The sequence below is a fragment of the Nannospalax galili genome, unplaced genomic scaffold, assembly GCF_000622305.1.
Source record: "Nannospalax galili isolate Female #2095 unplaced genomic scaffold, S.galili_v1.0 scaffold52, whole genome shotgun sequence".
Lineage (NCBI taxonomy): Eukaryota > Metazoa > Chordata > Mammalia > Rodentia > Spalacidae > Nannospalax > Nannospalax galili.
Window position 1 is genome coordinate 7,605,832 of NW_008334003.1, and position 14,672 is coordinate 7,620,503.

A 14,672-nucleotide genomic window follows, 5' to 3' on the forward strand; every position below is an offset into this window, starting at 1 on the left:
TTTTCTTCTAGAAATCTATTATTCCCTGGACTTTCCAGCATTAACTCTGCTTAATCACTTCTCACTATATCTAAAATATCTCTCATTAAAATATCTTTCATTAATAATGGTGCATCTGAACTAGGATGATTAAAGTATTTCAATAAAGGCAGTGATAATGGTGCCAAGGACACCAGGCACTTTCTGGGCCCCCAGAAAGCCCAAGATATAGTGACAGTTAGAAAGTTAATAGCAAGTAAGAGTGTGCCAGGTACACTGCATGTTTCTTGTCACAACCAATTCCAAGGGGCAACCTTCCTTGAAGTTCCAGCCTCAACCCACGGAGGATCTCACGCAGGCTTCATTGGAGATGGCGTGACAAATGATTTCTCTTTAGACAGCATGTCAAAAAAGTAACCTCTAGTGAGCATTTCCTGGTTTGTACCACAGTTTGAAGTATGGTACTTGGTATTCTGTAAGATGTGTAATTTTCTTCTTGCCTGTAATGGAAGATGTCCCAGTTTCTCAGTTGCTGAGTCAGAGTCCTTGAGCCTTACAGCTCTTCAAGATGCCACCTGACCTGATCCATGCAGAGCTTGAAGATGAGCTTTTTAATTAGAAGTCAGAAAACTCCTAAACCTATTTTGAGTAAGCTCAATAGACATGGGCCAGATTCCTCTTTGGTATAGACATCTGCTTTAGTTTGTAACTGTCCTTCAGCCATTACTCATTGTATCATGTTGCAATTATATGTTCCCCTGTATATTTATTTACCCTTGGAGGTCCTCAAACACAGAGATCTTTTAGCTCAGCACATAGTAGGGGCTTAATAAATACTTACTGGTTAATTCATGGTACAGATGTCCAGTGAATCCCATTTTATTGTAAAGTACACTGGAAACCTGTGTCCTTCTGTTTTGATCATCTTGGATCCCCAGTTCCCCAGCAAGAAGATGCGGCCAGTTAGGAAATGCTTTGTTAAAGAAATAAAAGATGAGTTCACACCTCTTGAAGTAAAGTCTATTTATACATTTGTTCTTGCACTATACCTTATTTTTCCAAGTTATTGATGTATTTGGGATAGCCCTTGCCCCTAAACACCTTGCTCATGCCCTGTTAAGTTTCAGACTATTAACTGAGTTGCAAGACATAATAGTGAAATTATGCCACTGTGACACATGTTGAGGTCTTCTCTTACACTTCCAGTTACTTAATAAGCAACCTTTAGTATCTGAGTGTATAAAGATCAGAAGGCCGAGCAGACACAGCTTTTCAGCAGAGAAACAGCTTGACTTAACACCTGCACTGTGCTGCCCCTGAGTACCGCCAGTTTTCACTGCCTTTCCTCCCATATTTGGGCTTCCTCTCACGTACTAGGCACTCAGTCAAACATCCTGCTTTGGAATCTTCACTGCTACTTTGTTGTGCCCTCTTGGACAAGTTACTTAATGTCCCCAAGTATCAGTTTCTTCATTTGCAAAATGGGACTCATTATACACTCAAGGGCATTGGGAAGACTATAAGGGAAGCTTATGTAGTGTTTTAGCAGAGTGCCTGGCAATCAATGCATGTTGGTGGCTTTTATTGTTAAAGCAGTCATGCATTTACCCTCCTGCTGTGTGACACTATTCCTGAGGGGATGTGGCTAAATGTATACTCACCCCAGATAGGGAACCAACGACAGGCCAAAGTAAGGATAGCACCAAAACCCAGGTTGGTGAACCAATGAGTTTTACTGGGGTTACTTACAGGAGTGTGGGTGAGGGGTTACTCACAGGAACAGAAATGACTCACAGACTGTGGCAACACCAAAACCCACCCCAGCATGGGTGACTGCTCAGGAAAGCAGGAAGCCTGGAGAACACTGCACAGCAGGCAGCTCAACAGGCTGGAGAGTGTCCTTTCCAGGTAGCTCAGTTGTCTGTGCCTCTCCAGGCAACCTGGCTGGTCTGTGCCTCTTCTAGGCAGCTCAGCTTATCTCTACTTCTCCCAGGTGGCTTGGCGGGTCTGAGAGTGTCTCTCAGCAGTTCTTAGGGCTTATATAATACTCGTGAGAAGTGAGGGGCCCTAGTGAACCTGGTCAATTTCAGGCACTTCTTGAAACTATTGGGTTGTTTGCTTCAGAGCCTAATGAGCTTCTCTGCAGGATAAAATGTTTCACCTCCTCTTGAAACATCCTGCTTACCTTTCTAAATGTAGAACATCCTGTTGTTTACTCAATTTCCCTCCAAAATGGAAGGGTTTATCTCTGAGGTAGTTGCTACACAGCACCTTCATTTTCTCACTCTATTCTCTCTTCAAGGCCCAGCTTATATGCTGCTGTCCCCGTGGAGACATCCCTGATGCCAGCCAAATGATCCTGTCCTCCCCTCTCCCTTCCTTACTTTTTGGGACAGGGTTTGTCTGTGAATCCCAGGTTGCTTCTGCCTCCCCAGAGCTGGGATTGCAAATGTGCTCTAGCATTCCTGGCTCATTCTTTTCCTTTTCAAATGTCTTACATTTTTTGTTTGTTTGTCTGAGTTTCATACCTTTATATAATGAATTTTAGCCATTCTCACCCCATCTTCCTCCCTCTCCCACTGGAACCCTTCTTCCCAACAAGTCCCACCTACTTTTATGTCTCCTTTGTGGTTTTGTACTTACTGGCTCTGCCTCCCGATCACTTTCTTGTTACAAGGCTCAGTGCTGTTCTCCTGTGACCCGTGGTACACAGCTTAGTACATGAGTATAATGTTGAACATCATTCTGTCTGGTTCATAAAATAATTATTCCCAGCCTCTGTCTTCTTCTCACCTGATGTTTAAGAAACATGTGGGCAAGGACCCTATAAGATAAAACACAGAATCTCAAATATTTGCATTCTGACGTAGCAGCCTAAGAGACCAAGCCACAAATGTGTTAGCTGCCATCTCATTAGGTTTCTTGTTCACACCTGATTCCAGTTAGCTTTCTGACTTAAAAGGAACTTTTTTTTTTCGTTTTAAAGGACTGCTGCATTCAATTTATGTCCACCAAACACTGTATCAGTCATTGGCTTGCAAAGGGTTTCTGTACCAGGGTCATTTGCACCAAACCAAAGTTAGAACCCCAAACACCCTGCACAGCTGGATGGAGCTGACATTTCTGTATTAGCTAGGAAACTAGACATATATAGAGTTTTCTAATTGCTAACATTTATCCTTTGACACTCTGGGAAAATAGTCCAAGCCAGCCAACTGTGGATCACGCAAGAAAGAAATCTGAGCTTTCCCTGTTTGTGTGTGTGTGTGTGTGTGTGTGTGTTGGGAGTGGGTGTCTTTCCCTATTTCACTAAAAGTTTTCTAGCTTTGCTGTAAAGTACACATATAATTCTGAAGAAAATGATACCCACACATTCCAGCTAGTTACTACCTTTTGGGATGGAGGTTGGGGGAGAGAAATAAAAGAGCTATGGAAGAAAAATGAAACAGAGACAGGTTCAAGTACAATGCTGACATTCCTTTACATTTGTTAGTGGTTGTTTGGATGCTGGTTAGATTGATTGTTTTTATTATATTATTGTGCATATATATTTTAAAGTGAAAAAGTATTTTAATAATAGTAATTGCAAGTTTATGGAATATTATTATTTTCCTTGCCATATTATTCCTACATCCAAAATAAAGTTATCTAAGAATCCTAAAACTCTACTTGTATTAGAAAGGCCATCTTGTGATAGGAGCTTACTTGGCAGTTTTCAAACCACCAGTTCCTAAGATGCTATTGGAGATGTCTTAGGGGAACCACCCCAAGGGGCAGACGGAAGGCAGAATGTAGAAATCTGGGCCCATCATCCCCTTCTACCACTTTTCATTTTGTTTTTTATAAATTATGATTCTGAGTAAGATCTGATTACAGAGCCAGGAAGGAGATCAGAATAGCTGCTTTGTCACATACAAGGACACCAATAACATTCCATCGATGATCACAGCTCCAAAAGGAAGAGGCAAGTGAATGAAAATTCTTGGGAAATAGGTTTTATACATTTACTAAAATACACTAACCATATACTATAACTTGGATGAAATAGTCCTCAAAGACTCCTGTAGTAAAGGCTTTTTTCCCCAGAACTTGGCATTACTGGGGCTTGGTGGAACCTTTAAGTGGTGAGGCCTGCTTGGAGGTTAGGTTGCTGGAGGTTTGTCCTTGAGGGGGATATTGAAACCCTAGCTCCTTTGTGCTCTCATTGCCTCCTTCCAGGAGATGAATGGTTTCCGCCATGCATTCCTGCCAGCCTGTGTGTACCTCCTGGCTACAAGCCCCAAAGTGACAATGGAATGAAACCCCCCAAACCGTGAGTCCACACACATCTTTACTTCTTACAAGTTGGTTATCTTGGCTTTTTATCACAACAGTGGAAGACTAACTAATGCTGACATTTGCTCAAAGCAATCTCAACGTATGCACGCTTGTTGCTCCGGGGTAATCTGGCAACCGTCTGAACCTACCTTCTTTCAGGGTCAATGTGTATCATTTGGATGATAACTTATAAGGTCATTGTAACTACATTGTAATCATTGTAATCACAAGGTCATAGTAAAGGAATACTTTACTAATATATGGAAGATTAAAAAGACTGCTTTGTGAATTGAGAATAATTTAAGTAAATGAAGAGAAACAGTGTGGGGCTTGGCTTAGTCAATTGTTTCAAACTTGAAATTCCTACTAGTTTGCTCTGGGATGGAACCTGGGAACTAAATGTCTGCAGCCTACAAAGGGATTTGGGTTTTGGCTATTGAGCGACTCACTAAGGAGCCTAATGATTCCCAAATGAGGGGTCATGATACCCAGGGTGAGATGATAATGAACTACTTTAGCTGTTCTAAAGGCTTCTTCATTTTCTTACCAAACAAATACCACTTGTCTGTCTAATATTTAATATTTGTCAAACCTATTGATACTGTGATTAAAGATAAAAATGTGTTTAAAAAGGTACCAAATTCATGATAGCTATCTACCCTCAGGGATGTTTCTCAACAAAGACTAAAGAAGTGTAAATTCTACCATGTACATTTATTATACCTTTCTTTAGTTTGTAAATGAGTCTTTATACTGCAAAAGGATGGAAATGATTAGCTTATTTTATTTAAAGACAAAGACAAAGGCTAGGCTTAGCGGCCCAGGCCTTTAATACCAGTAGGCAGGATGTGGAGGCAGGTGAATCTCTGAGATATTGAGGACAGCCTAGTCAACCTCTACATAGCAAGCTCCAGACCAGCTAGGGCCACAGGGAGACCCTGTCTCCCCGCCAAAAGCTATATAACTAAATGTCACAGACTGGGGTCATAGCTAGTGGTGGGCTGCTGGTTGTTTATCAAACAACTGTGTTGGGGAAGGGGGAGGGTATGTACAGCAAGCTTGGGGAGTAAGACAAGGCCTACTTTGCAAAAGCTCACCAGTTTCTCTAGTGTAAATACGCTCACAAGGTGACAAAATGGAATTAGGAAAAGATAGGTGTCATTGGCTCAGGCTGATTTGGTACCGTTATGGTTTGAGAATTGAGAATAATTCCCACAGATACCCAAAAAGATTATACAAAAGTTTATTTAAGAATTTAAAGGAAAAAGACAATAACCAAATGGAGGCTAGCCGGGCACAGACTTCACGAGCCAAATACGGACTCTGGCCCTGGACAATAGCAGGCAGGAGCTTTTATTGGGGCACTCCATAGAAACCCGTGCACACCAAGTATTTTTTAAAATAATTGGATGTCCCCATATCCTGTGTACGGGGAAAGTCTTAATTGGATGTCCCCATATCTTGTGTATGGGGAAAGTCTTGATTGGTAGGGGCTGTCTTCAGGGCATTGGAATGTGCTGACTAATATCTTTTAGAGTCAGAAGTTTTTATTCATACCTTATAAGGCTTTTACATGTCTAATATGCCTGAACTTGTCTGGGCCTGTCTAAAGAAGCTATCCAAAATGGAGTCAGAGCATTCTGGCTCTTCAGGTACAAACTGGCTCACAGGCCTCTGGGCTGACTGAAAATCTAGTTCTTCTGACTTTAAGTTTAGTCTTTTTATTACTGTGTAAATAAAGCTGTTGTTTTAGGAAGGCATGGACACACATACTTAAGAAATCAGGGGCTATCATTTTGTATATTCATTTCAGAACCACAAAAATGTACAACCCACACATCTGATTTCTGGAGTATCTTCCTCTACTCTCATATCATTTTACAGTCGTAACTTTTGGCTGTCTTGAAAGCTTCCATGAGACTTACCTCCTCCTTTGCCTGGTTATTTTGTTCCGATCCAATTTATCTTCAAGTTAGCTCCTTACCATGACTTCACTTTGGTGAGAGGTAGCCCATCGAACTGTGGCTTTAACACCTGGTCTTAATCTATTCTCTCAAGTATCATGACCTCTGACATCATTCTCATTGTCCTTCTACTTTTTAGGCTTTCTTTAAAGTAATCCTTCCCAAAACGAGGTGTAACAAACGATAGTCCTCAATGATGCTCAGTTTACTAGAAATGTTCTGAGATCAAATAAAAATGTGGAATGTGATCTCCTGCCCTACTCCTGTGGCTTTTCCCCACCCTGTAAGATACATTGCCCATAGCCACAGAGGCATGACTTTCAGCAGTCTCGCACAAGGAGATACACTAATTTTAATTTGATTCAACATTCCCAAAATTGTTCTATGGACATTGCCACCATGGATCTTTGTTTAAGTACCATTAAATATGTTTTTGGAAACCCCGAGCTAACAGTATACTGCATTTATTACATTTAAGGGTTTGTATTCTGTCTTGGAGTACTGTTTGATGTCCACATCTGATTGATACTCCCTCCCTCTTCGGTTTCAATTTGCAGATTGAAGAAGATTGTGTTCTGAGATCAAGGGCTGACTCAGCTCTTCCAGTGACCAGCGTGTCTACCTTCTAGGGTCCCTCTTTTCATTTCTTTGGAGGTCTTGCCCGTCATAATGAATGTTTTGTTGCTGTTGTTGTTTTAATTTGATAAAGCATTTTTCCGTGGGGGAACTATCAAACGGTATTTCTTTTTGCACTCTTTGCCGATGCACGCTTGCATAGAATGGTGATGGGCTGGATAGTGAGGGCGAGGACAGCAAGCACTTGCAGAGAAGGGAAAAATGGAGAACCCTCGAGCTGTCAGAGGAAGTTAAATGTGAAGATGCTAAGAAAAGGAAGCAGAATACTTCCCTTTTGTTATTGAGCGGTTTCCTCAAAGGGAAGTGCCCTTTATTGAAATTACGAATTTATTATGAATTTCTTTGGACAATAACGTATCTTTAAACCTGAGCAGCAACAATCTAATGTCACCACAGTGGCTTCTGTGAACATCTTACTCCTACTCTGCTCTGCATGGGTAGCTTCCACTCCCTTTTCCTCCCTTTTCCTTTTCTTGTATGATGCTTGTTTCATTCTAACTGTACTGTGTGGTCCTCAGCCTGGAGTCCTTTGGCAACAGTTATGAATTTTCTCATTGCACCAGGTGATAGCCCTGGACGGTCAAACCTGTCCTAAAGAAACAATAAGGTTCCTAAGATTTTTCTCATGAGTGCCCAGTGGAATTAGATCATTGCTTTGAACTCTGCTTTGATGAGATTTCCTGTCTCTGGGGAATATCTTTTCTGTAATCAATTCAATCTAATTTCTTCAGGGAGTAGAAATACTTAAACTGCCCACTGCTGCTCTGAAGATGTTCTACTGTCTAATAGTATGAGAGAAACATGGGAATCTCAATGCTGCCTCTGATCTGTATCCACCTCGAAGAAACTCTAACACCTTGACTTTCTACCTGTCTGTTTGATGATCCCCAAGCTTTTTTTACCAACTGAAACCTTCTAATTCCCAAAGCTTCTCCATCACATCTTACTCCTCTCTACATTTCTCTGCTTTTACAATATACTAGGCACTCTGTAGGCCCTGTCCATGAAATTTCCTTGGAATTTGCTCTCCCATCCAAAGCTGACCAGGGATTCCTCAGAGGGGGCAACTGACTTGGAGAGGAAATACTGAAACCTTCTTGGTTTTTTTGTTTTTGTTTTCTTAAATCCCTAGTGACTCAGTGGTTTCTAAGACCCCCCAGGGACCCACAATGGGGATCCTGGTTGGAATTTTTAAGTAATTACATTACAAAGTGTCCCATTCCCTGCTCCTTGGAGTGTGCAGGTGCTTTTGTGGCTGTTAATCACTCCCACCTTTTCCCCATCTGCCTTGCTATACCTGGTCTGGTGGTACAGCCGGCCATCCCGGCTGCCATGCTTTTGTAGGCTCAAAGCTGACTCAGTGGAAGAGGTCTATTTCTGGAGATTGCTCAAGACCCCCTTGGTTTATTCTATGCGAACTGTTCTTGTTTGTTTCCCTGATGCTTTAATCATGGATGCTGTGATTTGGTGTTCGCTGGTGTTTTGGGCTCCATGGTCCTTGACTCTCTCAGGCACTTCTTTGGCTTAGGAAGCGAGTGCTTTTTATTTTAATCTCTTTGCTCAGCATACTTTCTGACTTCCCCATTCCTCATAATTATTAAATTTTTACTCTCTCTACAATTCCACATATGTATGCCTTGCATACTGACCATGCTAACTTCCTACCTCTCTATACCCTGGTCCCCACTCCACCTCCCCACAAATCTCTTGACTATTCATGTCTGTTGGTTTTCTTTTGTGATCTACCAAGATTAGCCAGGGCCATTTGTGTGACCTCAGGTTTGAAGCTATCCATTGGAGCCTGGTGAGCTCAGTAGATGGTAGACAACTAAAGACATTGACCCTCCCTCCCTTTCCCAGGATCTACCAATGGCCAGTTGTTCAGAGTCCCTCTCCTTCCTTGGCTGATTGTTGATTGGCCTGGTCTTGTATGGGTCCAGTGCAAGTAATTACAGTTGATGTGAGTTAATAATTTCCAATTGGTTTTTATATTATTATTATTATTGTGTGTGTGTACGTGTGTGTATGAGTGTTTTACCTACATGTATGTAAGTGCACCATGTTCTGCAGTACCCATGGAAGTCAGAAGAGGGTATTGGATCCCTTGGAACTGAAGTTACCAGATGGTTGTAAGCCATCATGTGGGTCCTGGGAATCAAACCTGGGTCTTCTGGAAGAGCAGTTGGTGCTCTTATCACTGAGCCATCTCTCTACACCACCCTGCCCCCACAATGGCATCGTTGTACTACCTTTACCCCATTTTATTTTCCCCAGATCTCCTCAATCTTCCTGCTTTGCTCTATGCCTGAACACATCTACCCACAGTATTCTTTCTTTTTCCTTTCTTTCTTTTTTTCTATGTTCTACTATCCTTCCACCCCCAAAGATAACCCCCTCCCACACTCCCTATCTTGTTTCCTGGCTTGCACAGGTACTCCATGTTAGACACACCACACTAAAGAGTTAAAGCTAAGATCCTCATGTGAAGGAGAACATGCTATGTCCTCTTGGACTGGATCATCTCACTTATAATATTTTTTTTCCAATTCCACCCATTTCTCTGCAATAAATTTCTTCATAACTGATTAATATTCCATTTTACATACATAAAAATATTCATCATTCATTCATCACTAGCTGGTGGCCTCCATTTCCTAGCTATTATAAATAGGGCAACAATTGTTGCAGGTTTCCTCATGGGTCCAGCCCATGAGGGACTGCAGGGAACGAGGGTTCTGGCCGAGGTGGGGGTGAGTGGTTTGGAATCAACACACAGACTCTGGGAGTTGGGTGAGAGCAAGCACTAGGCAAGGTGCTGCAGACTTGTGTATTGCTGGGAAATTCAAGCCTTATATACCTCTCCTCCTGCCCCCAGTGTCCCATAAATTGGTATGTCACTTCCTGATAGATCCCCTCATCCAGGCAGATTGTAGGTTGGCTATTTTGCCGAAGTGTGGGCTGCGCTCTCAAAGCAGAAGCTGTGCTCCCTACGTGTGCAGCCTGTGCTTAAGCCTGGCACTTCCTCTCCTACATATCCATCCCTTTTTATTGTAGAAAGATCAGTGGGAGCTGAGGTTCTTTGCCTCGACATAATTGACCCCACCTCAGAGGACACCCAGCTTGATGGGCTGTGCCTGTGTTAGGTCGTCCTGACCATCAGGATCTTACCCGTCATTGACTACAAGCCCTCGAAGGGTGTGACCTCTGGCATGACCATGTGAGGGAGGAGGAGGGCAAGAAATTACACAGCCATTTCTTGGATGTCAGGAAGCCAGACCTGCCTGACCTCAGGGGGTTTTTGTAGAGACAAGGTGTCTCCAGGCTGCCAGGGAGGAAGCCTGTGGGCATCCATCATAATCTGCAAAGGGAGCATATCTCCAGGAGTGAGTGGGAGGCAGTGTTCCCATGGAATAGGAAAGTGCAATGTGGTGGGAAGTTTATAGGTTGGAGGGCACCGGGTCCATGGAGGATGCCTGACCCTTGGGGGGGCAGGGGTGGTGGTCCCAGGGGGCAAGAAGGACACTGAGGTCTCAAAAGTATCTTTTACTAAGGGAGACCAGATTTTGAGGCCCCATAAGGAGCCCTGGCTTCGGTTTCCTTGAAAGTTGCCTGCTGTGATGTTAAAGAAGGAGTAAAAATGAGAGACATTAGGGGAGGAGGAGTGAAGGACTGGGCTGAAGCAGAGTGATCCTGAAAGGGACCATGTGCCGTTTATGGGAATGGACGCATAAATCAATTGCATGGTGGGGAGACCGAGGGATTCATTAGTAGTAAAGAGAACCTGGAAAGTGGGTGACTGTTCATCTACAGGGAGGATCAGAGGTGGTATGGGGACCAGTGCCCAGAGATCTGAAGCCTGGGGAGAAGCACAGCCAAAGGACAAAAGGGTACAAATGGTAATGAAGCTGCAAAAGGATGTCATGGCTTATCAAACTCTCAGTCAGGCCTGGTCTCCAGATGAGTTTCTGTAGCTGGCCAGATGTCTCTCAATGGAATCCAGATGGGGGTTGTAGCATCCTGTGGAAAAATACAAGCATATACTCATCCTTGTGTCAGGATGGGGGCTGGTTTCTGCCACAGGGATGAAATCAGATCCCTCCACCTGACTAGTGGCAGAGGCATAGCCCAAGGCAAAGAAGACCAATGTTTGTATGCTGAACTGAGACCCCCGCCATCAAACATGAGGAAATTAAGGTGGAACAAAGCCTCAGTAAGAGCGAGGTGAGGGTTGTGTTTGGCCTCAGCCAAGGGGCTTTTAGCCAGGAGGGACTTAAGTGTCCTGTTGGTCCTTTCGACAATGGCTTGTCCTTGTTATAGGGAATACCAAAGGTATGTTTGATTCCCCGGGAGGAAACAAATTTATTGAATTCTTGAGAGGAATAAGCGGGCCCATTATCAGTCTTAAGCACCAAGGGTAGGCCCATGATTAACATGACGGACTTTATAGCTTTAATGGCATGTATAGTCTTTTCCCCTGAGAGAGCTAAAGTATAAGTAAGGAGGAGCATGTGTCAACTATAACATGAAGGAATCTCAATTTCCCAAAAAGGGGGCGGGTAGTGAGTCACATCCCTCTATCAAATGGCATTGGGTATCAAACCACAGGGATTCACTCTTCCCCTGTTAAGGGGCCTGAGAGGCATGAGCAGGGCACAGGTAGCACATGAGCAGACAAGGTGCTTGCATTGGGACACAGGGATTTCTGGGAGAAGTTTATGAACACTCTGAGGGGAGAGGTGGAATTGTTGATGTAAAACTCTTGCTTGTTTTAACAGGCGAGACTGGACTGTCATGATCAGGGCATCTGTGGCAGCATTCCCCTGAGCTAGGATACTGGGAAGTGCGGTATGTGAGCGGATTTTTTGAGCAGAGAACTTGCTCAAAATATGGGGAGTCAGGCGCTGATTAGTTGGTGGCTTTGTGGATGAGTGCAAGGTCCGTGAGAGGGGTGGGCATCCATGGCTGTTGTGTAGCGTTTGGGCTGACGTTAACCGAAAAGGCAGACATGGGCCGGCAAGCGGCAGTAAGGGGTGGGAGGGCTATGTGGAAGGTGAAGGGCAGGCTGAACAGAAAGAGCCACAGGTAGAGGTGCAGCACATTCACGAAGGTGGCCTGGTGCGGGTTGTAGTACCAGCCACTGTTCAGTGTGGCCCACACTCCTGCCAGAGGATCTGCAGCGTCTGGGGCACCATCCCCACCTGGTGCAGCCTCTGCCACCGCTGCCTTTCATGCCACGGCCCCAGCTCGGCCTCGTTGCCTGTGCTGCTGCGGCCCATCAAGCCCCCCACCTGAGCTCCAGGAGAGTTGCCCAGTGCTGCGGTGGTCACTGCTGCTATGGGAGGAGGAGGCGGTGAGCTGGGAGGAGGAGACAGTGAGCCCAGAGGCTCTAAGTCTGGCAATAATGGCTAGAGGCTATGGAGGGGAAAGTGGAGCACATTAGCATCAGGTTCTCCATTGAAGGTTTTTCGAGCTTGCCACAAAAGTAAAAGGCAAGGGTGACTACTAAGGGGCACAAATGAAGCAAACAAGGACCGTAAGCCACTCAGACATACACCACCCCAACAAGAACAGGTGTATCGGATCCAAATGTCTTGTGTTTAGTGAGGGACTTCTGAAGGCCATGACCCCTTCATCCATATGCTCACATGGTGTCTCTGGGACAGGCAACAGGATGACCCGAAGCCTTGGCTCTGAGCTTGGGGTGGATCAGCCCTTATGTGAACTCACCGGGATGAGCCGAGAGGGGAAAGGTGCTGACGTGGGCTTCGGGACCACGAGGCAGAGTGTGCTTCCCTGATTTAACAACAAATATGAAAAATGGGATAGAGGGGACCACTCACTCACCCTTGAGCAGTTGAGTGGACAGACAAAACCTGCGGCCTACTCACTGAAATGAACTGAAGTTGGGGGCGTTGTCAATGCTGGGGGGCTGGGAGCCTTGTTCAGGTGCCAGCTGTTGTAGGTATCCTCATGAGTTCAGCCCACGAGGGACTGCAGGGAACGAGGGTTCTGGCCGACATGGGGGTGAGTGGTGTGGAATCAACACACAGACTCCGGGAGTCGGGTGAGAGCAGGCACTAGGCAAGGTGCTGCAGACTTGTTTATTGCTGGGAAGTGAAAGCCTTATATACCTCTCCCCTGCGCTCAGTGTCCCATAAGTTAGTGTGTCGCTTCCTGATAGATCTCCTCATCTGGGCAGATTGTAGGTTAAATATTTTGCAGAAGCATGGCCTGCGCTCTCAAAGCAGAAGCTGTGCTCCTTAGTGCAGCCTGTGCTTAGTCCTGGCACTTCCTCTCCTACAAACAATGAACTTGGATATGTAAGTATCCTTATTGTGAGGTATAAAGTCCTTCTGATATATTTGCAGGAGTGGAATATCTGGGATATACTTTAGTTTTATTTTTAATTTTATTAAGACACTTCCAGACTTGCTACATTCCCACTAACAGTGCATGAGTGTCTGCCTCTCCCCACATCCATGCTAGTATTTTCTTTTGTTGGTATTCTTCATGATAGCCATTCTGACTGGATGAGATGGAATCTTTTTTTTTTAACGTTTACAAAAACTTTATTGAGAATTTCATACATGCATATAAGGTGTTTTGATCAAATCCATGCCAACTCCCTCCCCGCCAACATTCCCCCCTCTGAAGAGGTAACACTAAAATATTTTAAGGATTAGATAAAAGCTCCCAAATACTGTAGACATTTTAGGCGTTTGGAACAGAGTATGTTGCTAACAGGCCCAAGGACATTTTGACTTTTTAACAGGCCTAAGGACATTTTGACTTTTAGCCCACAAACTGGCTACATTTCTGTGGGGTCTTTTTATCCTAACTGCCTAGCCAACTCCTACCTCTTATTCTTATCATGCCATCCTCTGAAGGGGTTACCCAAATTGCCAATAGGAAGTAGGGACGCAGACCTCTCTGGCTTCTTCCATGCTGAAGAGGGACACACGGTGAGGCAATTGGAGTACCCCTTCAGTGGGTCTATCTAAAAGACTCCCAAATTGCATAACTCTTGTCTCTAAGGAAAGAAGAAAGGCTTTGAATCATGAGTAGGAGATGTGAAGGAGAAGCAAAGGCAAGAGTAATTAGCATTACAAGTTCTAGACAGGGAACTAGAAAAAAGTCAGAACAGGGCAATTTTCAAATGTTCACATGAGAGTCCATTGGAGTTTCTTGACAAGGGCTTCCAAAAGCATCCTTCTATTGGGTTCTTCCTCATTTTTCTTTTATCTTCCAAGGCCGGACTAGTTGGCTGGGAAGAGTGGATGGATACTCAGGTGAGGGTCTAGTGACCCTGCTTGGCCCTCCTTTAATGAATGAGCACAACCGTCATCAAGCCCAGTTGTGACTATGTTTAGCGATCAGGCACAGCTGAAGTTGTGTTGATGGTAGTTATTTCATGCAGAAGAGACTGCTGTACAGCATCATTTTATTAAAAGGACATGGAATTTAAAAGGATTTGGTGCTAGGATCCACCGAAGAGGGAGAACATATGTCATTTGTGGCTGGATACTCAGGTGACCCTGAGTCCAGTAACCCTGCTTGGCACTCCTTTAATGGATGAGCACAACTGTCAACAAGCCCAATTGTAGCTATGTTTAGTGATCAGGCTCAGCTGAAGTCGTGATGATAGCAGTTATTTCATGCAGAAGGGACTGCTGTATAGCATCATCTTATTAAAAAGACCTGGAATTTAAAAGGATTTGGTGCTTGGAGCCACATATGAGGGAGAACATATGTCATTTGTTTGTCTGAGTCTGTTAC